The sequence below is a fragment of the Helianthus annuus genome, chromosome 3 (genome assembly GCF_002127325.2).
Source record: "Helianthus annuus cultivar XRQ/B chromosome 3, HanXRQr2.0-SUNRISE, whole genome shotgun sequence".
In the NCBI taxonomy this organism is placed as follows: domain Eukaryota; kingdom Viridiplantae; phylum Streptophyta; class Magnoliopsida; order Asterales; family Asteraceae; genus Helianthus; species Helianthus annuus.
Window position 1 is genome coordinate 127,020,255 of NC_035435.2, and position 24,289 is coordinate 127,044,543.

Consider the following 24,289-nt stretch of genomic DNA (forward strand, 5'->3'; position numbering starts at 1 on the left):
CTTTATGCTTGATGAATGATCCGACGTTTGTTGATGAATTGTCTGAGTTTACTTATGATGCTTATGCTGCTAAGTCAAAACCCTGTATAAGGAACACTTTGCATGTTACAAGTATATTTCTGAATGTAACTGTATATTACTGTGTGTTATCATTCTGTACATCACTATCACACGAATCACAGTTGTTTGGACATCAAGGACTTGTAAACCCTAATTGAACGTAAACACTCACATCGAGTTTATGTGCAATGTACCCTAGGTCGTGCGTAACGGACCTAATCATAAATTAACACTAGAAGCAATAACATACCGAGCAAACCAAGGTGAGTTCACACTCTTACCAAGGCATGGGATTCCCGGGGTTGGGAATGGGATTGAAGGAATAGATCTGTACTTACACTGTTACTAGACTATCTACCATCGTCCTCGGATGCGCAGGATACATACGTAAAACCTACGTATACTTGTACTCATCACTGTCCTCAGGTTGCGAAGGACACTCACGTAAAACCTACGTGAACTTATACTTACTACTGCCTCGGTTGTGTCAGGCACTTACGTAAAACCTACGTAAACCCCCGCGTACCCCTGTCCTCGGTTGTGAAGGACACTTACGTAAAACCTACGTAAACTTTGTACGTACTACTGTTCTCAGGTTAAGAAGAACACTTATGGTTACAAATAGTCTAGTGTATATGCAAACATGGGAAGCCCCCACTAATAGAACCTACTGTCGGCCTAGTAGAGCCACATGTTAAGGAACAAACTTACTATTATGAACTTACTTTCTGTGAACTCGCTCAACTAGTTGTTGACTCTCTGTTACATGTCTTGTAGGTCGTTAGGTTTGCATGGAGCTTGCATGGGGAGGTGCGGTCGTTGTGGACAAGGATCGTGAATGCGTTGATTAAAAATTATGACATTACATACTTTATTTATGTTTGGCTTTTACTCATATGCTTCCGCTAAACGTTGAATTTATACTTATGTTTTGAACACCTTTCATATGGATTGGTTTGGTTAAATTACATTTACTTTTACTATATACATTCTTCTATATGATTGGTGGCTTGATCCTGGTCAGTCACGCTCCCAAGCGGTGATACTCCGCGTGTGGATTTCGGGGGTGTGACAGATTGGTATCAGAGCCATTGGTTATAGAGAACTTGGTTTTAATATGGGGAAAACGTTTTTATTAAAACCAGACTATAACCAGTACAGTGCTCAACGATCCACAACGACGCCTCGCTCCACGTGCAAGACTCAACATCCTAGGTAATAAGGTTTATGTTTATTGCCTACATGCTAGAATTACATAGAACTTTGCTCGTGGAATGCTTAGATTACATTGCTCACTATTTGTTATTGCTTGAGAACACTTGTGTGCTTACTCTCTTCTGTCATCGCACTATTCGCGAACCTCTCTCAATTATGTTACATTTGCTATGAAGATTATGGCTGGACGTATTAACTTGACTCAAGCCTAGTTGACGGCTCTCATCAACGAACAAGTTGCTGCGGCACTTGCGGCCGCACACGCAGGAGGTATACCCTACAGTCGTAACTCACACTAGGATCTTTAAATCCTACATTCCTAAACCAACCCTTGTGTTTAACCTTGTCCTGTTCTTACACATTAGGTCAACCCGCTCAGCAACCTGTTTGCACTTTCAAGAACTTCATGGACTGTCGTCCTAGCACGTTTAGTGGCACTGAAGGAGCGGTTGGACTCCTCCATTGGTTTGAAAAGCTCGAGTCTGTGTTTAAAATGTGTGAATGCCCTGAGGCTCGCAGGGTGAAGTACGCCACTGGCACTTTGGAAGGAATCACGCTAACCTGGTGGAATGCACAAGTTCAGCTTTTAGGGTTGGCAGCTGCTAATGCTACTCCTTGGAATGATTTCAAGGAGCTGATTAAACGGGAATACTGCACACGCGACGACATCCACAAGTTAGAAGTGGAGTTCTTTCATTTGAAGATGACTGGGTCGGAAATTGAGGCATATACTAAAAGGTCAAATGAGCTGGCCGTTCTGTGTCCAACTATGGTGGACCCTCCTATTAGACGTATTGAGTTGTATCTCAAAGGGTTGGCACCAGAAATTCAGAGCCATGTGACATCGGCTAATCTTGACAATATCCAGGCTATTCAACGCCTTGCTCATCGCCTCACGGATCAGGCAGTGGAACAAGACAGGCTGCCTAAGCGCATCAGCGCTGCTGCTACCATTACCACTTCTGCTACTCCTACTACCCCCAGTGATAACAAAAGAAAATGGGAGGGGGACTCCAGCAAAGGCTCAGCTTCGGCTCAGTCTCAGGTGCAGCAGCGAAAGACTGACAACTATCAGAGCCCTAGTCAGCAATCTTCGGGCAGTCACAGGCAGGGTGGTTATCGAGGGAACCCAAAGTGTAACAACTGTAACAGGCATCACAGTGGCCAGTGCAACAAGGGTCGCTGTCAGAGGTGCCTCAAGATGGGCCATGAGGCCAAGGATTGTAGGAGCCCGCGGCCTGCGAATCAGAATCAGCAGCAGCACCAACCACCGCAGAATCAGCAACAGGGCAACAAGGGATGTTTAAATTGTGGTACTGAAGGTCACTTCAAAAGACACTGCCCTTAGTTAAACCGAAACCAGAACAACAACAACAACAACAACAACAACAATAACCAAGGCAACGGAAACAACAATGGGGGAAACAATAATGATGGGAACAACGGCGCTAGGGGTCGCGCATTTGTGCTGGGGCAGGGTGATGCCAGGAACGATCCCAACGTTGTTATGGGTAAGTTTCTTCTTGACGACTTTTATGTTACTGTATTGTTTGATTCAGGTGCGGATACTAGTTATGTGTCTCTAAAAATTAGCCAAATGTTAAAACGTGCACCGACTCCCTTAAACACCAAACATGTCGTAGAGTTAGCTAATGGTAAAAGTCTAGAGGCCACACACATAGTTCAGGGTTGTAATCTTATCCTCGCTGGTCAGACTTTCTCCATCGACCTCATTCCTATAGTTCTGGGTAGTTTCGACATCGTCATTGGTATGGACTGGTTATCCAAGCAGCAAGCAGAGATCCTATGTAAGGAGAAGATCATTCGTATTCCCCGTTCTGGTAAAGAACCTCTCGAAGTTCAAGGTAACAAGAATGGTGCTGTGGTTGGCATCATCTCCTTCCTGAAGGCTCAGAAATGTTTACGAAAGGGTCACACTGCCATTTTGGCACTTGTTACTGATGCATCAACGAAAGATAAAAGAATAGAGGATATCCCAGTTGTACGCGATTTTCCTCAAGTGTTTCCTGAAGATTTTACCTGGGCTACCGCCTCATCGCCAGGTCGAGTTTCAAGTCGAGCTAGCTCCAGGGGCAGCACCTATAGCTCGCGCACCGTATCGTTTAGCTCCAACTGAACTGGAAGAACTGTCAAAGCAACTGCAAGAGCTCTTGGATAAGGGCTTTATTCGTCCTAGCTCTTCACCTTGGGGAGCTCCAGTGTTATTCGTGAAAAAGAAGGACGGTACATTCCGCATGTGCATAGACTACCGCGAACTGAACAAGGTCACAGTGAAGAACCGCTATCCTCTTACTCGTATTGACGACTTATTCGACCAGTTGCAAGGGTCGAGTTACTACTCCAAGATAGACTTGAGGTCAGGTTACCATCAGCTGAGAGTCCGGGATGATGACGTCTCTAAGACAACATTCAGAACTCGCTACGGCCACTACGAGTTTCTAGTCATGCCATTCGGGTTAACAAACGCACCGGCAGTCTTCATGGATCTTATGAACAGAGTGTGCAAGCCTTATCTAGACAAGTTCGTCATTGTTTTCATCGACGACATCCTGATCTATTCCAAGAGTCAGGGGGAACACGAGCAGCACTTACGACTTATCTTGGAACTCCTTTGAAAGGAACAACTGTACGCTAAGTTTTCAAAATGCGACTTCTGGCTTCGTGAAGTTCACTTTTTGGGCCATGTGGTAAACAAGGACGGGATTCATGTTGATCCATCCAAGGTAGATTCGATCAGGAACTGGCCTGCACCACGTACACCAACGGAAATACGCCAATTCTAGGGTTTGGCGGGTTATTACAGACGGTTCATCAAAGACTTCTCCAAGATCGCACAGCCGCTCACTTTGTTGACACAGAAAGGTGTTACTTATCGTTGGGGTAATACACAAGAAACGGCTTTTCAATACCTAAAGGATAGGCTCTGCAGCGCACCTATTCCCTCATTGCCAGAGGGCACGGATGATTTTGTGGTTTATTGCGACGCGTCGATTCAGGGTCTTGGTTGTGTATTGATGCAAAGGGATAAAGTCATTGCCTATGCTTCGCGGCAACTTAAAGTTCATGAACGGAACTATACGACGCATGATTTGGAACTTGGAGCTATTATTTTCGCGCTTAAGATATGGCGACACTACCTGTACGGTACCAAGTGCATTATTTACACCGATCACAGGAGTCTCGAGCATATCTTTAACTAGAAGGAATTGAACATGCGGCAACGTCGATGGGTTGAACTACTGAATGATTACGAATGTGCCATCAAGTACCATCCAGGCAAAGCCAATGTTGTGGCTGACGCTCTCAGTCGAAAAGATACTTTACCTGGGCGCGTGCGAGCACTGCAGCTTACTATTCAGTCTAGTCTTCCTGCACAGATACGAGATGCTCAGGTAGAAGCATTGAAACCAGAAAACGTCAGGGCTGAAGCCCTACGCGGCTCAAGGCAATGATTGGAACAGAAGGAAGACGGCGCCAACTACGTAACGGGGCGTATTTGGGTCCCACTATATGGTGGTTTACGAGAACTTGTTATGGATGAAGCTCACAAGTCTCGCTACTCGGTACATCCAGGTTCAGACAAAATGTACCACGATCTTAGAGCTACGTACTGGTGGCCTAGCATGAAGGCCCACATAGCAACTTACGTCGGCAAGTGTTTGACCTGTGCGAGAGTCAAGACGGAGTACCAGAAACCCTCAGGCCTACTTCAGCAACCCAAGATACCACAGTGGAAATGGGAAGAAATTTCAATGGATTTCGTTACTGGCCTGCCTAGATCCCAGCATGGGAATGATACTATTTGGGTGATCGTGGATCGACTCACTAAGTCTGCTCATTTCTTGGTTATCAAAGAAACGGATAAGTTCTCTACCTTAGCAGACGTCTACTTGAAAGAAGTTGTTTCGAGGCACGGAGTGCCAATTTCTATTATTTCGGATCGGGATGCACGATTCACTTCAGAACTATGGCAAGCAATGCACAAATCTTTTGGCTCTCGGTTAGATATGAGCACAGCTTATCACCCTCAGACAGATGGGCAGTCTGAGCGCACTATCCAGACTCTAGAAGACATGCTTTGGGCGTGTGTTATCGATTAAAGGGTTGACTCACCAGCAAAAGAGGAAATTCTTTTCGGATGTTAAGGACTACATTTGGGGTGACCCTTACTTGTTTCGGGTTGGTACTGATCAGGTGATCAGGAGATGTGTTTCTGGGAAAGAGGCGACAGATATTCTGCGCCATTGTCACGAGGGACCTACCGGAGGCCACCATGGAGCCAACTTTACCGCCAAGAAGGTGTTGGATTCCGGGTTTTATTGGCCGACTATATTTCGTGATGTGCAGAGTTGGGTTAGAGCGTGCGATGCCTGCCAGAGGGTAGCAAACATATCCGCACGTGATGAAATGCCTCAGAACTGGATTCAAGTTTGTGAAGTCTTTGATATCTGGGGGATAGACTTCATGGGACCATTTCCCCCCTCACGAGGTAATGAGTACATCCTGGTCGCAGTTGACTATGTATCCAAGTGAGCTTAGGCACAGGCCTTACCCACCAATGATGCCAGGTTGGTCGTGAGATTCTTAAAGAGCTTATTTGCCCGGTTTGGCGCTCCGAAAGCGCTTATTAGTGACATAGGGACACATTTTTGCAATACTCAGCTCGAGAGAGCTTTGTCCCGTTACGGTGTACATCACCGTTTATCCACGCCCTATCATCCACAGACAAGCGGGCAGGTGGAAGTCACGAACCGGGGGCTGAAAAGAATCCTTGAGCGATCGGTAGGTGCAAACCGCAAGGATTGGTCAGAAAAGCATGCCATTTACCGGTGGAGTTGGAGCATAAAGCGATGTGGGCTCTAAAAACCGCAAATCTGGACCTAAAAACCGGAGGTGAAGCCCCGTTTCTCCAGATTCATGAATTGGAAGAGTTGCGACAACGCGCTTATGAAAGCTCCATGTTGTACAAAGAGCGCACGAAGAGATTGCACGATAAACGCTTGAAGGACCACAAAGAATTCCAAGCGGGCGATCTTGTTCTTCTTTACAACTCGCGGTTGCGTTTATTTCCCGGGAAGCTTCATTCACGTCGGACAGGACCATACACAGTTAAAGAGGTATTTCCGTATGGGCTGTTGCAATAGAGAATGCGGACAGCTTTATTTTCAAGGTAAATGGGCATCGTTTGAAGTTGTATGTTGTCGGGCCGATAGAGTCGGCAGTGGAGGTCATCGAGCTCCAAACCCCGCACACATCATAAGTGTGGGGAGGAGAGAGTCTACGCTACTGACTCGCGGATCAAAAATGTAGCAAGAGCGTCAAAAGCGCTTTAGGGGTAGTATCGTCTTTTTATGCGTTTTTCTAGTTTTACCGTAATTTAGGAGTGTTTTTCTAGTTTCTACATGGGAATATTGTTAAAACATGTTGCGGATGGTAAAAATGGTGAAAAACAGCGAAATCGGCTACTGAAACTACATTCTGCAGTAAACAGACACATCTGCAGCTGTTGCACGACCGTGCCATGCGTCGCACGACCGTGCGTTTGCGGGCTGGCCGGAACGATGAGTCGCACCCCCGGTGCATTTCCGAGAATAGAACGCAGGGTTTGAAACTTGTCGCTATCGCACGCCCGTGCGAGCTGTCGCACGACCGTGCGACACATCAAGGGCTGTTTGGTCATTTGGCGATATAAATACCCCCATCTGCAGCCATTCCCCTCATTCGCGAACCCTAACTGCTGCCGACCGTTCCAGAGCGATTTCGCCTCAAATGGCACGGTTTCTTCGCACGGTTTCACACATCTCTTAGCACGGTACGTTCCTTCTTGTAGATTTTCCGTTTCTTCGCTTTCTAGGTTAGATTCATCTGATTCTTCAAGGATTCTCCAGGGTTCTCTTCATAAACAAATCGAAAACCTAGCCCTTGTAAGAATCTTGTATATCGTGAACATCCGGTGGATTTTCTGACCCCTGTCTGTGTAAAAATTTGTTGATTTTCGGAGAAATCTGACTGTTCAAAAATCAGGGGTCGGGTTCTGCAAAAACGTTGTCGCATGGTCGTTCCTTGGATGGAACGGCCGTGCCATTCCGGGTGTTCATGATATTTGTTGTTGGTCTCGGTAATGCACGGTTGTGCCGTTGGTCACACGCCGTGCAGATCCGACAAGTTTGGGCCATTTCTACTTGTTCTCGGCGATGCATGACCGTGCGTCTCGTCGCACGTCCATGCCACAGGCCCAGATCAGAAAGACAGAAGCTTCAGAATTATGTGTTCTGTTGTTTTTGAGTGAAAATTTTCCTGTTCCCTCTGTTCTAACGATATTCCTCATGCAGATGGATCATCCCTTCTTACAATTTAACCCCAATGATGAGCGAGAGGCTCTTTGTATCCCAAGACGTGACGCCTTATGGAGAAGGCGAGGGCAATTTGGCGTCCCCTGGAGGTTGGATTGGGACGTTATGAGGGACCTCAATCAGTTTAAAAGACTTAAAAACATGATCAGTATCCCACTTGCGTGCTTAGTAGCTATCGACCGACCCATCTATCGCGAGCTAACGATAGAGTTCTTCTCCACCTATGCCTACGAAAAACCACTTGCTTATAGAAGGCCAAAATTCCGTTACAAGGAGCGGATAACTTTTACGTTGGGCGGACGCTGGCACAGTTGGTCAGTGGGTCGATTGGGTAGGAGACTTGGTATCTACACGACTGCAGACATGGACTCCGAATTCTTCACGGAGCAGTTTACCTTCCCGAGTGATGAAGCACGGGCCGCATTCTAGGCTGAAAATGCTATTGGTGACCCTTACGACCCGAGAATGTCTAAGGCTTCAAGATTGAAAGACCCTTTGGTTCGAGTGATGCATCATGTGTTTAGCCACACCATTTGCGGCCGCATGGACAGTTTAGGGAACTGTCCAACACCGGATTTGATTTTTCTGTACGCGCTGGTTGATGGAGTACACATCAACCTAGCCACAAGGATGGTTGAATACTTTGTGAAGTGCTCAGGTAGGACACCCAATAGTCATATTCATGGCGGTCAATATGTGACCGAAATTGCTTACAACCTATGGTTGATGACTGATGAGGTGCTTGAGAGTCTCACTCATGTGACCGATGGTGTTTATGTTGATATTCGGTAATTGAAGGCAATGGGGTTGATTGTTGAGTTGGATCAGGGGGATAGATTGAGGGGTCTAAACAACGAGGTCTGGGACCCTTTACCTCCACCTGAGGAGGAAGCTGAGGATGTAGAAATGGGGGAGCAGCATGCAGTTCAGCAGCACGAGCAGCACCAGCCACAGATACCACCACATCAGCCACCGCATTCACCGCAGCACCATGATTACCACCAGCATCAGGAGTGGCCAGAGTTTTACCAGCAGTTCCAACAGATGCGAGTTACGCAGGAGCAGCATGGGACTTATATCGACCAGATTAGGACTAGTCAAGACCAGATGAGGGCTAGTCAGGATCAGCTCAGGGCCACTCAGGATCAGCTTAGGCATAACCAGGACAGTTTGTACCAGGGGGTGAGTTCTGGATTTTCATACTTATTCGGGGAGATGCATCATGCATATCCCGACTACTTTCAGCACCCCCCACAGTTCCCACCGTGGAACCCACCTGGTTATGGTGATGCGGGCCCGTCCTTCGCAAGAGATGATGATGGTGATGATGAGTAGGAGATGATGATGGTTTTTATTATTTCAGTACTTTATATTTCGGGTGTTCATTTTGCGTAGTATTTCAAACACCCCCGGATTGTATTTTATTTTCAAAACACTTTACTTTATGTCTTATCTTTGTTGGGATTTCTAGTATTTCTATTTATGTACATTATGGTTTATTTATGTTTATTCTGTTACTGCTCTGTTTTGGTGTACATGTGACATACTTGCAGATCCGACATATCTTGGACCGAAGCATATGACAGACACAGCTTTGGAAGTCTCGTTTCATCAAATATCATCTTGAGGGGAGTACTATTATCCTTTTTCTCTATATTTCGGGTTTCGCATTGGGGACAATGCGAAGTTCAAGTGTGGGGAGGGGGTTAACTTTGTTAACTTTGTTTATCCTCTAAAAAAAACCAGAAAAATCATCCACATTATCCGTTTCTGTATATATTTTAGTAAATAAACCGGTTGGTTGTGTTTTAGAAAGCTTTAGACTTGATAAAAACTCGACAAGCAAAATAAATTTTGAAAAAGAAAACCGGAAAGCGTGACAAACAAAGAAAGACTTGCATGATAGTTTTCACACTTTTACCCATTCCTTCCGTTACGTGAGCATATTTGAGCCTTGATATTGTTGTATATTTGTTCATTTCGGATATAGGAGTGAGCGGGATGTCTTGTGTAATTTAGAACTTGTCACTAGTATGCTTGTTAAGACCATGAACTTGCAGAATTGTGTAGAAGTGATAGAGGCACTTAGATTACCCCTTTGTTGTTAGCCTTGTTCTTTGTGTTGTGTTTCCCGTAAACCCTACGTTTCCCTTTAGGATTAACCATGTCGAGCCTTCCCGTTTATCTTTGTTTACCCAACATAATCGCCCACTTAGCCAAATTTAGCCTTTTTATGTTTTAAACCCTTTTGTGTTGAAACTCGGTCAAGATAATCGTTTAACTAGCGTTTGTTTTAGTTTATTGTATAATTATTTTCTAAAAAACAGAAAATAAAACACCCTAAAATAGGGTGAAGTTGACAAAAATTGAGCAATTTTGAATGCTTAAATGTTAAAATTTTGTTGATGAGCTCGATTGCGCAATAGTCGCCTTTTTAAGGCATTTATATGTATAGTTGTATTATTTGTCGCTAGTTAAACGCTAAAACCGAGTTTTAACCATTTCGCCACTTTAAATTTCCATTTCCGTACCCTTCGCCCAAGCCTAACGTTACAACCCGTAAAGACCTCTTGATTTACACTTTTTTGCATGTTAGTTGGTGGAGACGAGATCTTATGACAAGCTTATGATATTACACATTGCATTGACGAGGCACTGAGTGTTTGCACGTACACATTTTATGTATGGTTCATAAATAAAAACGAGTGTGTGTGAACATTGTGAGTTGTGTGAAGATTAACATGTTGAGTCAATTAAATGTGAAGTCATGACTTTTTGGTTGTCGCTATATATTTGCATATGCTTGTTGGGTTTGAGTCTTTTGATGTTGTCTTTCGAAAAACCGGCTAACCGTTTATAGTTGTTTTCAATAAAATAGTGTGTAAATTATCGTTCTTGTTTGATTCTCTTTTATTACATTTTAGTTTAGCTTGCTTGAGGACAAGCAAGGTTCAAGTGTGGGGAGATTTGATATTCGCTATTTTACACATATTTTAGTCCCCCATTTTATCCCCATTTTATGCGTTTTCGGTCGTAAAATCGTCATTCGGATACTTAATTATGTATACTTTTGTTTACAGGCCTAAAACAGCATACCGGACAAGATGATAGTGAAAACGAGGACTTTCCGGACAAAACGACGAAGCTGCGAACATTCTGTTAGAAAACTGACCTGGGCAAGTGGAACGGTCGTGAGGTCTGCGGAACGACCGTGCATCTCCGACATATAAAGACCAGCCCGGTGATGAACGACCAGTGCAACACGGCGTGCAAGGCAATCCCGGTGACGCACGGTCGTGCCATATATTGCACCCCGTGCGGATCCGATGTTCAGCCAAATCCCGGTGATGAACGACCAGTGCATCAGTCCGTGCAACAAGATCCCGGAAACGCACGGTCGTGCCATATGAAGAACGATCGTGCGAGACCGAAGACCAGTCAACTCTGCTGATGTCATGAACAGTAACTCCAATAATGCAAAAAGTGAACGGTCGTGCGATCGGTGCACGACCGTGCAACATCGAAAATATATAAAAAAATGAACAGAAAGATTCTGTTCGTAACTCTGGACATTTTGGGAGTGATTCTGGCGATTTTCAGGCTCCGGAGGCTTCTGCTTTCACCCGGATTCAAGCCACATTGTGCCGATAAGCTTCATTATCTTCCAGATTCTTAATCTTGTGCTTGTTTATGGTTTGGTTTTCTAATCTTTCCAGAATTTTGTTAATCTTTCAAGCATTTAGATTGATTATTATGTATTAATGTAAGCCTTTGGGCAAAAACACAACAATCCCTTGCTTGATTATAGCCATTAGTATGTTAATCTTTGTTTGTAATGACATTTGGAAGTATTTTCTATGATTATCTTTGATGATTAGTTTGCAACCTTGTTATTGATATTGATTTCTTGATTATAAGTAATTGTGTTGGATGATTGGTACTTGGTTAGTTGAGATAGTTGAAAAATGAAGCTTAATTAATCATGTATTAGTAAACTTTAAACTTGGTTAACTAGTTTAGCTTGGTTAAAATGTGGGCACCATGATACTAGAAATGGTTAGTGGCTTAATAAAATGTAATTATTATTAATCAAGAAAGCTTGCCGTCACGTAAGGACCTTAACGGGTTAAATGGTGTCGTTATGAATTCTTAATATAAATTGTTAACTTAGTTAGTAGTTTCAGCCAAAATTGCTTGCTTGGTGGATTTATATTCTAGATTTGTAAAATGAACTCGGTTGTGATTTAATCTAGTTTATGCTTGTCTCGGTGGTTGCATTGTGTTTATCGGTGTCGCTTTCCTTGTTTAAGTGAGGTTAGAAAACTCCTAACGGATGACTAACTTATTATTAGGAGATTTTCATAGACATTTATCAATTGCACGTTAAAGAACAATTTTAGGTGGTTAAGTGTGTTTATCGTTTTAGCTTTCCGAATGATTGTCATGTTAGGATCCCCGAAAGGGATACTAATTGTCTTAAAATGGAAAATTGACCGAATGCTTCTAGTGTCAAAACCGACTTAGTTAACATGCTTTGGTTGTGTATTAAGCAAGGCTATTTATCTATTTTAGTATTTGAAATCTACTATGTTTTGTAAGTATTTATTTATGCTTACCTTAGTTTATTAAAATCAAACAACTTATGTTTTTACCGGTAGTTTAATGACAAAGGTCTAGTATTATTTCTCCGCCCATTTCCTTGGATCGATACTTGGTTCTTACCGATACTTTACTACATATATGACGGGGTACACTTGCCTCTCTCGTGTGTGTTTTGATGTAAAAGTAATAATCACTTTTATAAATTTAAAACCAAATCGTGTGTAATTTCATTGTAAAAATATGTGTAGTCGCGCACACGTCAGAAGGTGGTGAAGGAAATCGTTGAAGTTGAAAAAATCGTTGAAGTAGAAAAAATTATCGAAGTTGGAAAAATTGTCGAAGTAGAAAAGATTGTAGAGGTTGTAAAACCTTGTGCAAAATGTTTAGCTCCTTGCAAAGTTTGTGAAGAGAAAGATAAGAGGTATACTGAGCTAGACAAGATGAAGGAAAAACTGTTGTTTGATGTTAAGTACGTAAAAGAATCGTATGATGTGCTGAACAGAACAGTTGATAGTTTGAACAAGACAAACTTAGAAGTAGAAGCTACCTCAACGATGATGAGTTCAACATTAATGACTAAATAGAAGGCCATCAATCACTATATTGAAGAGTGTGCAAAGCTGAAGCATGATTTGGAAATCGAAAAGATTGAAAATGAAAGAATCAGACGATTGCTGCTGAGTTATTCAACTTGTGATTATTTGATTGATAGAGTTTATCCTACTGTTGCAAGTCTTGAAGCTTTTCAAGATAAAAAGATGGAAGTTACGGGTACTGGTAAGAAACAAAGTGTCAAATATAACAAGTGTCCGCCTCCGATCTGGGAAAGTTATTCTCCTAGAAAACCAAATGAGGAACAATTAAAAAAGGCAGTCAATATAAAGGTAAAGTCTGAAACAACTGATGAGTTACCAGACAACATTGACGTCACATTCACAGCGTCTGGCACTGATCATGAGTCTGAGTTATTAAAGAAAGTGGTCGATCAGGTGTTGGATATGGATGAAGAGTCAACGTCGGAGTCTAAATCTGAAAGTCCGAGTTCATCATACAAGAGTCCGAGTTCACCAGTCAAACGGGTTTACAATAAAGAATTTCTGACGTCGAAAAATAATTTGAACGACGAAACATTTAAAGTCGCATATACTTTGAACGATTCTGACAAATTATTTTCTGATGAAGAATTTCCAATAAGAAGTGTTAAAACTGAACAGATCAAACAGGTTTTCAAATTAACAGAAATTAATATTTCTGAAATAAAAGATGTAAATCTTACTAAAAAACCTAAAAAAATACACTTCAAGGGTTCAACAAAGATTGAACAAGAAAAAAGGTTACAGTTCTGGTTCAGGTTTTCAACAGAAACCAAACCATAACTGTAATTTCAAAAAGAAAGGTTTAGGTTTTATTCCACCTGAAAATTATAAAAATGAAAAAAATTATAAACCAAAAACTAAATTTGTTTCAGGTACAAGTTCAGAAGAAGAAAAGGAGAAACTGTTCAGAAAACAGTCAAACAAAGAGTTTCTCGCGGAAAAGAAAAAGAATGTTTTGAAAAAATCTGCACCAAGAGTTGACAGAAGAACTTGTTTCAAATGTCAAGAAGTTGGAGACATTCCTTGGAATTGCCAAAGTCCATCAACACAAAACAGGGAGTTTGTTCTAACTCTAAAATGAAAGAAAAAAATGTTGATCAAAAAGAACAACCAATTGGATATTTTAAAGAGTTCAAAAATTCGGCTTTCGAAGTTGGTGAAAGTTCGAAAAGTTTTTACAAAAGAAGAGTCGATTTGAACAAACAACATGGGTTGTTAAATCTGAAACTAGTTCTGACAATGAATCTGACTCGTCAAAGTCAGAGGAGTCATTTGTTGTGAAAAATGTTGAGAATTCCGATCCAGAAATGAATGATGAAAACTTTCCAACATTGTCAAAAGAAAACCTGAAATCAAAGGTTGGTAAAATTGAAATTTCAGATCAATTCTTCCATGTTAAAGAAGAATTTGATGCTGAAAAGGCTTTTAATGGAAAAGTGTTACATATTTTTGGAAAGATGGTCGACAAGAAGGTGAAGGGAGTGAAAGATTTTTATGAATCAAAGAGGTGGAGTTACCCACCGAGTGAAAATAACTCGGTTACACCCAAGGCTGGTCAGGCTTGGGTGACAACGTTCTCTGCTTAAAAACCTGACTTGCCAGAGCTTCCAAGTTGGTAATCGTGGAGCAGGAATCGGCATCATTCTTCAAAAATGTTTTTATAAAAAACTTTTAAGTGTTAGATTTTTCAAGCGGTGAAAAGGAAAAGTGAATATACAAGTGGTAACAATGTGATGAAACCCCACAAAACTAATTTTCTGGAAAAACCATTTTGATTAAAACAAACTTAAATGTTTTGAAATCATAATGGGAAAATAGTTTATTGTCAGGGGGAGTCCTGATTGTTTATGCCAAATGGATGGCGAATTGAAGCAATTCAAATCAGTTTGTCAATTTACTTTATACAGTTTATTGCGTTTATTTTCAAATTTTCCCAGAAAATCAAAATTTGAAACATAATTTTGATTTTAGAGGGAGTAAAAATTTTAGAAATTTCGAAAATTTGAAAAATCTAAAAACATGATAAAATCTAAAAAGCCAAAAATATCGAAAAATCAAAAACGAGTTTTGTTATAAAAAAAGAGGAGATGATAGTATATCAGTGGACTATCACAGCATGCTAAAGATTTGGAAAGTCAAATGTAATAAACGATCTCACTGAGGATATGCCAGTAGGTTTTTACACATTCAGTAAATTGTTTTCAAGATATAAACCTAAATTCAAATACTTACTTATTTCGTGGGGAACATCTCTCTGATATATAGGTAACCCCTGAAATCTTGTTTGAAAGACTTTCTATTTCTGACATACTAGGTCTTTGTGCGTGATGATATCTGGGGTATTATACCTGGACTTCTGATTTTGCGGAAGCAATAGCCTAGTCCTCGTATAATGCTCTGCACTGCTTTATTCTTAAAGCTCAACCTCAGCATAAAAATGATGAAATATTAAAAAATGCTAATCATGTGTTGTTGAAGAAAAGATCCCTAAACGGGACACACTGAAAGACGAGCCATCATCTCTTTGTCTGAATGGAACCTGAGCTCTCGTGGTCTCGCAATTACCCGGTTACAGATATCATTAGTGTACATTCACCTGTAAGATTGAATATAGGAGTCTGGATACGGGAGTATATTCTGAGGTGGTATACGCGAATAAGTTTAAGTGCTTAAAACACTAAATCTCGTATCTCGAAACAGTTGAACTTTGTGTGAAAAATTAAGTGGATCAGTATACTGACAATCTACGTGAATCGTTTAGAACTTAAAATGTTTAAAGCTTAACGATGTTAGTGATTTGTCTCATAAACTGATATGATCCTCTTACACAAACTCACAAAAATATTGTCTGTAAATATTTCATTACTGCATTTCATTAAAAACAAAAATCCAAAAAGAATGTGTTTTAGCATAAAATTTTGAAAAATCAAAAAGATTTTATTTCATCTTATTTTCGACAACTGATGTTGAAAAGCTGATTTTCAAAATTCCAAGAGCTAAACATCATGAACAATAGGTTTGGGAGAGTTTGTTTGAGATGAAAAATGAATTTGAAAAGTTTAAATGGTTTCAAATTAATGAAAATGTCAAATTTATATGTTTCAATTACAAGTGGTTGGCAAAGATTCTAAAGTTCTTAAATCTTAAATAATTGTGAAACTTATGTTTTGGGTAGAGTCTGTGCAGGTTTCAAAGAGCCAGGATACGTTCCTGAGACTGTGAATGCTACAAAACAAGATCCCTGTGTCTAAGCCTGAGCAGAGTGTGAGCCAGGTCTCGATCTTAGAACGAGTGCTATGTCAGATTGCGATCCCAAAACAATTTAAGGGGGAGTCTACTAGCTAAGGGGAATCTGAAGATAGTAGAGCCAGTTTCAGATCCTATAGTACGAATCCAGCTGCTAATGTTGAAGATCTTAAAGAATCAAGAGATCTGATCAAGAGAATATGAAGAGTCAGATTGAGACTCTGGGAAAGTACAAGAGAAAGAGGAGATTGAAGATTGTTAGATCAACATCCAAGGGGAGATTAGCTGTTGATACTGATAAAAAGAAGAGAGAAGATTGAAGGATGCTTACAGTGTCAGATACTTTGGAAGAGCGCGAAGACTGATCAAGACTGAAGACTTGTCATACTGAAGACTCGACACCGAAGACTTCGTCAACATCCAAGGGGGAGTCTGTTGGTGCATATGTTTGTCGACTTCGCCTTGTATCTGTAATCGTGTCAAATCAGTATACAAGACAGTTAAAGTGAATTTGTGTGTGAATCAAGCTGCAATCAAGTCCGAATCACTGAATTCCGCCTTTGGTTTGGATTAGAACTCTTCTAATCGACTCGTTTAGGTCGAATCTCGATCCTACAGAACTGCCACCGAGTGATAAATACTGATTTGAGTAATTGAAAGATATAAACAAATGTAAAAACCTTAATGCTCTAAATTATAACAATGTGTGTTTTTATAAATTTGAATGAACTCACCAGTATTTTTCGCTGATAAAATGTTTTTAAACGCATTTCAGGTAACTTACTGTGAAAGTAAAAGAAGCTTGCTATGAAACACTGAAGGCTTAAATAAAGTGGCTATGTTACCAGAATAAAGAAAAGAAATTGTGTTTTATCACTTAGGGTTTATCCCTACAAAAACCTTTGTTTGCAATATGGTTTTATCCCAGTTGATTAATATTAAACTTTGGTGTTTTACAAACTCCAAATTTTCCTAACTACGGTCCAGATGATATTTTCCGCTACGAATTAAATAAACATCGGTACCACTTTACTGTCCACGGCTCCCGTCCAGGGTGTGGTCGGAGGATGTAACATAAAGGCAAGCCTAAACAAGGCTACCTAAACGAGCCTAATGCTCTTTAACTAAGAACCTAAACTAAACTAATTAAACTAAGAAAGCAATAAATAAATGTAAAACAAAAAGGAAAGGAAAATTACCCCAAATAAAACTTTACAAAATGAGAAGAGCTTGAAGGGTAGCACCTCCTCGTCGAGAGCAAAAATGAAACTACTACGCACAACACCCAAAGGGGTATGGCCCTTGTGGAACCACCATATTTGGTTATTCCACTTGTTTATACTCAAACTTGGTGTGGCAAGCTATGAGAAGCCAAGAAAGGGTATTTATAGGTGTGAAAGGGAGCACAAAATGGTATTTGGGGGCGATGTGGGACGGATTTAAAAAGGGGTTCACGTGTCTTGCAAAATCAGCAACAAACACCTAACTTGTTTTCATGATTCTCGCTTCGTTATAACTCTGTTTCGCGCAAGGCTTTCACCTACGTTCACTATTTTTAGTGTACTATCATATGGAAGAGAGTAATCCAACATTCTTGGTGTCAAGAATTGGGTTTAAACCTTGGATCTTGATGCGAGTCGAGGATTACGTTCTCTATCTTGTGTTTGTGATTCCCATTATGCTTGGGCTCAGTTTTATGCACCATTTGAACCTACTTGCTCCTTAGTATACCAAGTATATCTTGAGGCTTTGAATAGACCAGAACTAAGAATGCAACATGTAGAGCTTCTTACTTGCTATCATTTACATCTAAACCCTCCAAAACACAATGTCCTATCTTTGGGCATGTATATAATGAAGTTTGGATGATAAGAAGGTCAGGATATGAGTGTTAGGTGTGTTCACGAAGTCTCCAAAGTTTTTAATCAACTTAAGGAAAACCTTAGTTTTAGACCTTGAGGGATGGATGGTTGCTTCAAAATACATAGAAATGAATTTACAAACTTGTATAAAACATATATAAGACTATAAATCACCAGATATGATAACATGTATGAGCAAAACATAGAATCTGAGACATTCTATTGCTTAAACATTAAATAAAATTACATGGAATATGAAAAGGGGCCGGGTTACAAAAACGGGTCGGGTTCTAGGATCCATTTTTGACGGATGTTATAGTCTCCTCTACTTTTGGGAATTTTGTCCCGAAATTAAAAGGAAACCGTTCACATAGGATGATGTGTAGGGTTTTCACAGGCGTAAGGATATCAGTTAGATTTAGTAGTAACACTAGAAAATCGTAAATTAGGATCAGATTGTTTCTTAGGAATGTCACGTAACAAGCGTTAAACACGAGGTAGCTGAGGTAGCTGATCATAGGCGTTACGAATATTATATCATGATGCCCAAGAATGGTGTATCGGGGATTGATTGTGGCTTAAGAGAAAATCATGTCATGAAGACGGCTTGTAACACGAAAGAGTTTGTAAACTAAGTTGTAAGGTATACTCATGATGCCTAAACTGAAATTCACATCACAACTTCCATTCGTTCCGCTCGCAACAATCCAATTAGTTGGGATTTTGAAAGAAATTCTCAAAAAACGCCACAATGAGAGAATTAAACGGGCAATGTCATAGAATTTGAATCACAAAACTATAACAACCCTCCTAAAATTTTTGACACCGTAACATATTTTTAAAATATCCCAATATGTCCTAAAATACACCCCGTATGTGAAAACGGGCCCCAAATACCTTTAATTTAATAAAATAAAAATAAAAACAAGATTTAAAGGGCTATCGCGGGGCGCGTAGCCTATGGCTACCTCCTACGCGGGGCGCGACAGTTGGTCACCAGGGCGACACCCTGAGCTGCCACGTGTCACCATTCGTGTCGACCCTATAGTGCTGACCAGGCCAAGCTAGGCCCTACCACCCCTACTACGCGGGCCGCGTAGCCCTTGGCTACGTCTTACGCGGGCCGCGACGGAAGGCGAAAGGTCACCTATAAATAGAGGCCTTCAGTCTTCAGTCGAACTCGCTCAATTTCTTTCTCTCACAAAATTTCTACATAGTAGGCATAATCTCCGGGCATAATACCCCCCTAAATAACGAAGTTCTGCCCCGTTGTAAGTATCATAACCCCGATTACGTATTAGATACGCTGCCCGATTGATCCAGGGTTCCGTAATGGCTGTCGTGGTTCTGCCCGACGTAGTCGTTGGAATGCCGTCTCGGGGAGGGTATTACTAATGTAAATATTAAGGGTTATTATACTAACGCGTGTGCATTTGTGTAAATTATAGATAATTACCAGGAAACCCTTAAAGGAAACCTTAAGACAGCAATGTGAGTGATCTCCTTTTTGCAAACTGTTTTTACAAAACCTCACACAATTAATAATATATTAAACAGTTATTGAGTATTTGTATTCTACAATTATCGTCGGTATGTTGGGATTTTGTATACAAAATTTGTTACTACCTTGCGAGGAGTAACATGACCACAAGTCGGGTTGACAGTACCGTGGGTGGTAATTGAATAGATGGAAACAAATGTAATTGCGCGACAGCCCTCAATACTGTACAATGGTCTTTATTAAACTTGATGAAACTGGGATTCACTCACTAGTATTTCCCACTGACAAAATGTTTTTAAACGCGTTTCAGGTAACAAAATGTGAAAACCAATTAAAAGCCAGCTGGACAGCACTGAAGGCTTGGAAAAGTGGCAATAAAGTTACCTAAAAATAAAGAGATGTTTTATTAAATAAAATAGGGTTTATCCCTATGAAAATGTGTGTCCTTGAAACTTGGGTTTTTCCCATGTGATTAATATATTAAAAGCGTGGTATTTTACTCTGATAAAATATTTCCTAACTACGATCCTAATGAAATTTCCGCTGCCAAAATGGATAAAACACGGATACCACCAAAATTGGTCGCGGCCGCCCGTTCCCGGGTTTGTTAGGGGATGGGGGTTGTGACAGAAGGTGGTATCAGAGCTAAGCCACTGATTCAGCCACAGAAGTGTTCTGCTGACACCAAGATAAAATTCAATCTTCTAGGAAATAAATTATGGAAATACGTGCATATTTGCATTTTATTGTTGTGTGTTATTTGACAATTTGTTAGTTTACAGTATGAGCGACCAAGGACCTCCTGACGCCTACCGTCATTTATCCAGCTCACCTAGGCGCGAAGGCACCGCTTCACAGCCTGCCCTCTCAGGGTATTCAGCTGATAATGGAGACGGGATATTCGTGTTTAAGGCTCACTTTGAAGAGCCATTCCCTCCTAAAAAGAGAGGATGGTTCAGTAGGGGAGCGCATGAACGTAGGAAACGAATGAAAAAGTTACAACAACAGTGAGCCCTAGTAGCCGCTAAAAGAGAGACAGATGCCCACACCCAGGATATGCTTAATAGGGGTTTAGCAAACTTTCATGTCCTAGCAACCACAGCTGTCGACCCTAACCAGGAGCAACTAATAGCACCCCAACCATTAACCTTGTTTCCCGCTCAGCCAATGGAAATAGAAAACAACCCAGAAAACAAGTCCAAATGCATGATTTTAACCCAGAGGAGATACCTAGGATACCAGCACCCAATCCCTTAGACCCAGACTATGACCCGTGGGTAGATGAGCTTAGGGATTACCAGCAATGCTACGGAATCCCAGAAGATGAACTCATGCCGAATCTAGCAGCCTATCCAGGTTTGGACCCTCTAGATCCCTACTACGATAACGGCCAATACATCAGGGAAATTTTCGAGAATCCTTACTCGTACCAGGAACCCATGCCCTAGTTCCCAAACCCAGTCCCAACACCTGCACCCCCAATGAGTGCAGAAAATGTGCAAGAGCTCCGAACTTTCGGAGAAGAAATTTTAGAAAGTAGCGAGAGGATGAGACAGGTAGGAGAACGACTCGTCTAGAAGTACGACGAGCGTAATATGGAGTTCTGGATGAACCCATATCAGTGAAGGTGATGGTGGAGATAGTAATAATAATAATAATAATAATAATAATAATAATAATAATAATAATAATAATAATAATAATAATAATAATAATAATAATAATAATAATAATAATAATAATAATAATAATAATATGTGTGTATGTTTAAAAAAACTCTAATAGTAATAATAATAATAATAATAATATAATATATAATATGTGTGTATGTTTAAAAAAAATCTAAATTATAGCTATGGATGCCTACTAGTAGTGTAATTTCAATTTCAGTCGTATTGTAATTTTTAATTTCCAGTTCTAGTTTGTATTAGATGCATACCATATATATATAAGAAAGATTAAGTCGCAATGCTCAACGTTTTTGATCAATATGCGTGTCATGTGATTGATTGTATTAAATATTATCTTGCGATATTAATACGTGATAAATGTTTAAAATTCAGATGGACAACGAAGTGAACCAAGAAAGCCAAAATGATAATAACCAGAACGACAATAACCCGAATAATGATAATCCAAACAACAATAACAATGGAAATCAAGTGGATCACAGTGCCGTCCAACACATAGTGGCACAAGGAATCATAGATGCAATGCCATTTATTATTCAAACTGTTAGGGAAAAGGATAATAAAAGTAAACATAGCAGTAAGCGACCAACTGAACCTGAACACAGTGTGAACAATGGACCCATACTTCAAGCGCCCGTTCCCAAAAGAAGAAAAACCATGCCTTATGGTTGTTCTTATAAAGAATTCTGGTCTTGTAAACCAATGGAATTCTCGGGCAATGAAGGGGCCGTTGCAGCCTTACGATGGATAGAAAAGACTGAGGTTGTTTTAAAAATAAGCAAGTGTGCGGAAGAGGATAAGATAATGTTTGCTTCTAATCTGTTTAAGAACTCAGCCTTAGAATGGTGGAACACCCTATCCTCCAGTCTGGGGGAAGTGACAGGGTTTACAATATGGAATGGGAGGAATTTAAAAACATGGTGGAAAGGAAATTCTGCCCTCCTAATGAAAAAGAACAGATAACAAATAAGTTCTTAAACCTTACAATTACTGGAGTAGATAGTAAAGGTTACACTACATTATTCTTTGAATATGCTACAATAGTGCCAACCCTTGCATCACCTGAACCAGTATTAATCTCCCGTTACATCTGGGGATTAATCAGTGAGATTAGGCATGTATCAAGGCAGCAAGACCTCAAACCATAGAAGAAGCTGTAGAACTAGCAAACACCTTGGCAGATGAGTTAGTGCGTACACGAGAAGAGGATCAAAGGAAAAACCTAGCTCAAAGGCTTACCCAAGAATTTCGTTATGGAAATTCCAACTGTGACAACTCGAGTTTCCAAGATTCCACTTTCGCATTTATTGCACGTTCACTGTTTGTCTAGTTGCTTACTTACACAATTTGTTGCTTTGTAACTGTATACGTTTTGATTTGATAAATTTTTACGAATGATTTGACAAATACATGAACTTGGTGATGAAACTGTAAATTGTATGTCTTGTGCATGCATTTATGTAATAGATAATACTTAAGGGTGTTTAGTGTTAATAGTGAAAATAAAACAAAACCCTTAACCCTAATCATTCTCACAATCATCATACGTATCTTCACCATTTCTCTACAATTCTCCCTACAAGCATCTTCTTCATCATTGGCACAAGCTCTCAATCATCACTCTTGATCCCTCTCTTTATCTAGAATCAATCCAAGGTAATTGTTTAATGGTTATTTGTTGTTAATCAGTGATTGTTTGATTCATGCAAAAACCCTAGTTCTTCACATAATAGTTCTGTGTTTATTGATTGATTTGATTGTTGTGAAATGGTTAATGATCAGTTGTGTAATCACTTGCTGAATGTTAAGATGCCTGTTATGATAGAATGTTGATGGTTGATTTGATTACTGCACTTTGAATGTATGAAAATTAGGGTTTCATGATCGTATAAACGTAACTGTTACATTGAGTTTATGTTCGCATGATTGATGCCCGATCTTTGATTTCACATATAGTCCGAATTCTTATTGTGTATGTGTATTCAGAGTTTTGGCTATTATGCATGATGGTCCGACTTTTATCAAGGACATAGGGTCCGAACTTGTTGATATGTAAAGGTCCGAATATTTGTTATAAAACATGAAGTCCGAAGTTTATCACATATATATCATTGAGTCCGAATTTTATGTTGTGAGTATGGTCCGAAGTTTAAATAGTGGAGCAAGGTCCGAACTTTTTAGATATCACCAGGGGTCCGAACTTTATGAGGCCATGGGGGTCCGAATTTTATAAGAGTAAAGTGTTGTCCGAACTTTAGCAAGGAAACAAGGAGTCCGACTTTTGTTATGGAAAGCCTATGTCCGACTTTTGTTATGGAAAGCCTATGTCCGACTTTTATTTGGTTTAATATGGTCCGAACTTTAAGCACATGGGGGGTGTCCAACTTTTGTAACTAGGACACAAGGTCCGAATTATTGGTGCTTGATGATCTTGTCCGAACTTTTGAATGATATAAGGGGGGATCCGAGTTTGTTTAATATGCTAGTTCAACTTTTATGCTTGATAACCTAGTCCGAGTTTTATGCTTGATACATAGTCTGAACTTTATGCTTGATGAATGATCCGACGTTTGTTGACGAATTGTCTGAGTTTACTTATGATGCTTATGGTGCTAAGTCAAAACCCAGTATGAGGAACACTTTGCATGTTACAAGTATATTGCTGAATGTAACTGTATATTACTGTGTGTTATCATTCTGTACATCACTATCACACGAATCACAGTTGTTTGGACATCAAGGACTTGTAAACCCTAATTGAACGTAAACACTCACATCGAGTTATGTGCAATATACCCTAGGTCGTGTGTAACGGACCTAATCATAAATTAACACTAGAAGCAATAACATACCAAGCAAACCAAGGTGAGTTCACACTCTTACCAAGGCATGGGATTCCCGGGGTTGGGAATGGGATTGAAGGAATAGATCTGTACTTACACTGTTACTAGACTATCTACCATCGTCCTCGGATGCGCAGGATACATACGTAAAACCTACGTATACTTGTACTCATCACTGTCCTCAGGTTGCGAAGGACACTCACGTAAAACCTACGTGAACTTATACTCACTACTGCCTCGGTTGTGTCAGGCACTTACGTAAAACCTACGTAAACCCCCGCGTACCCCTGTCCTCGGTT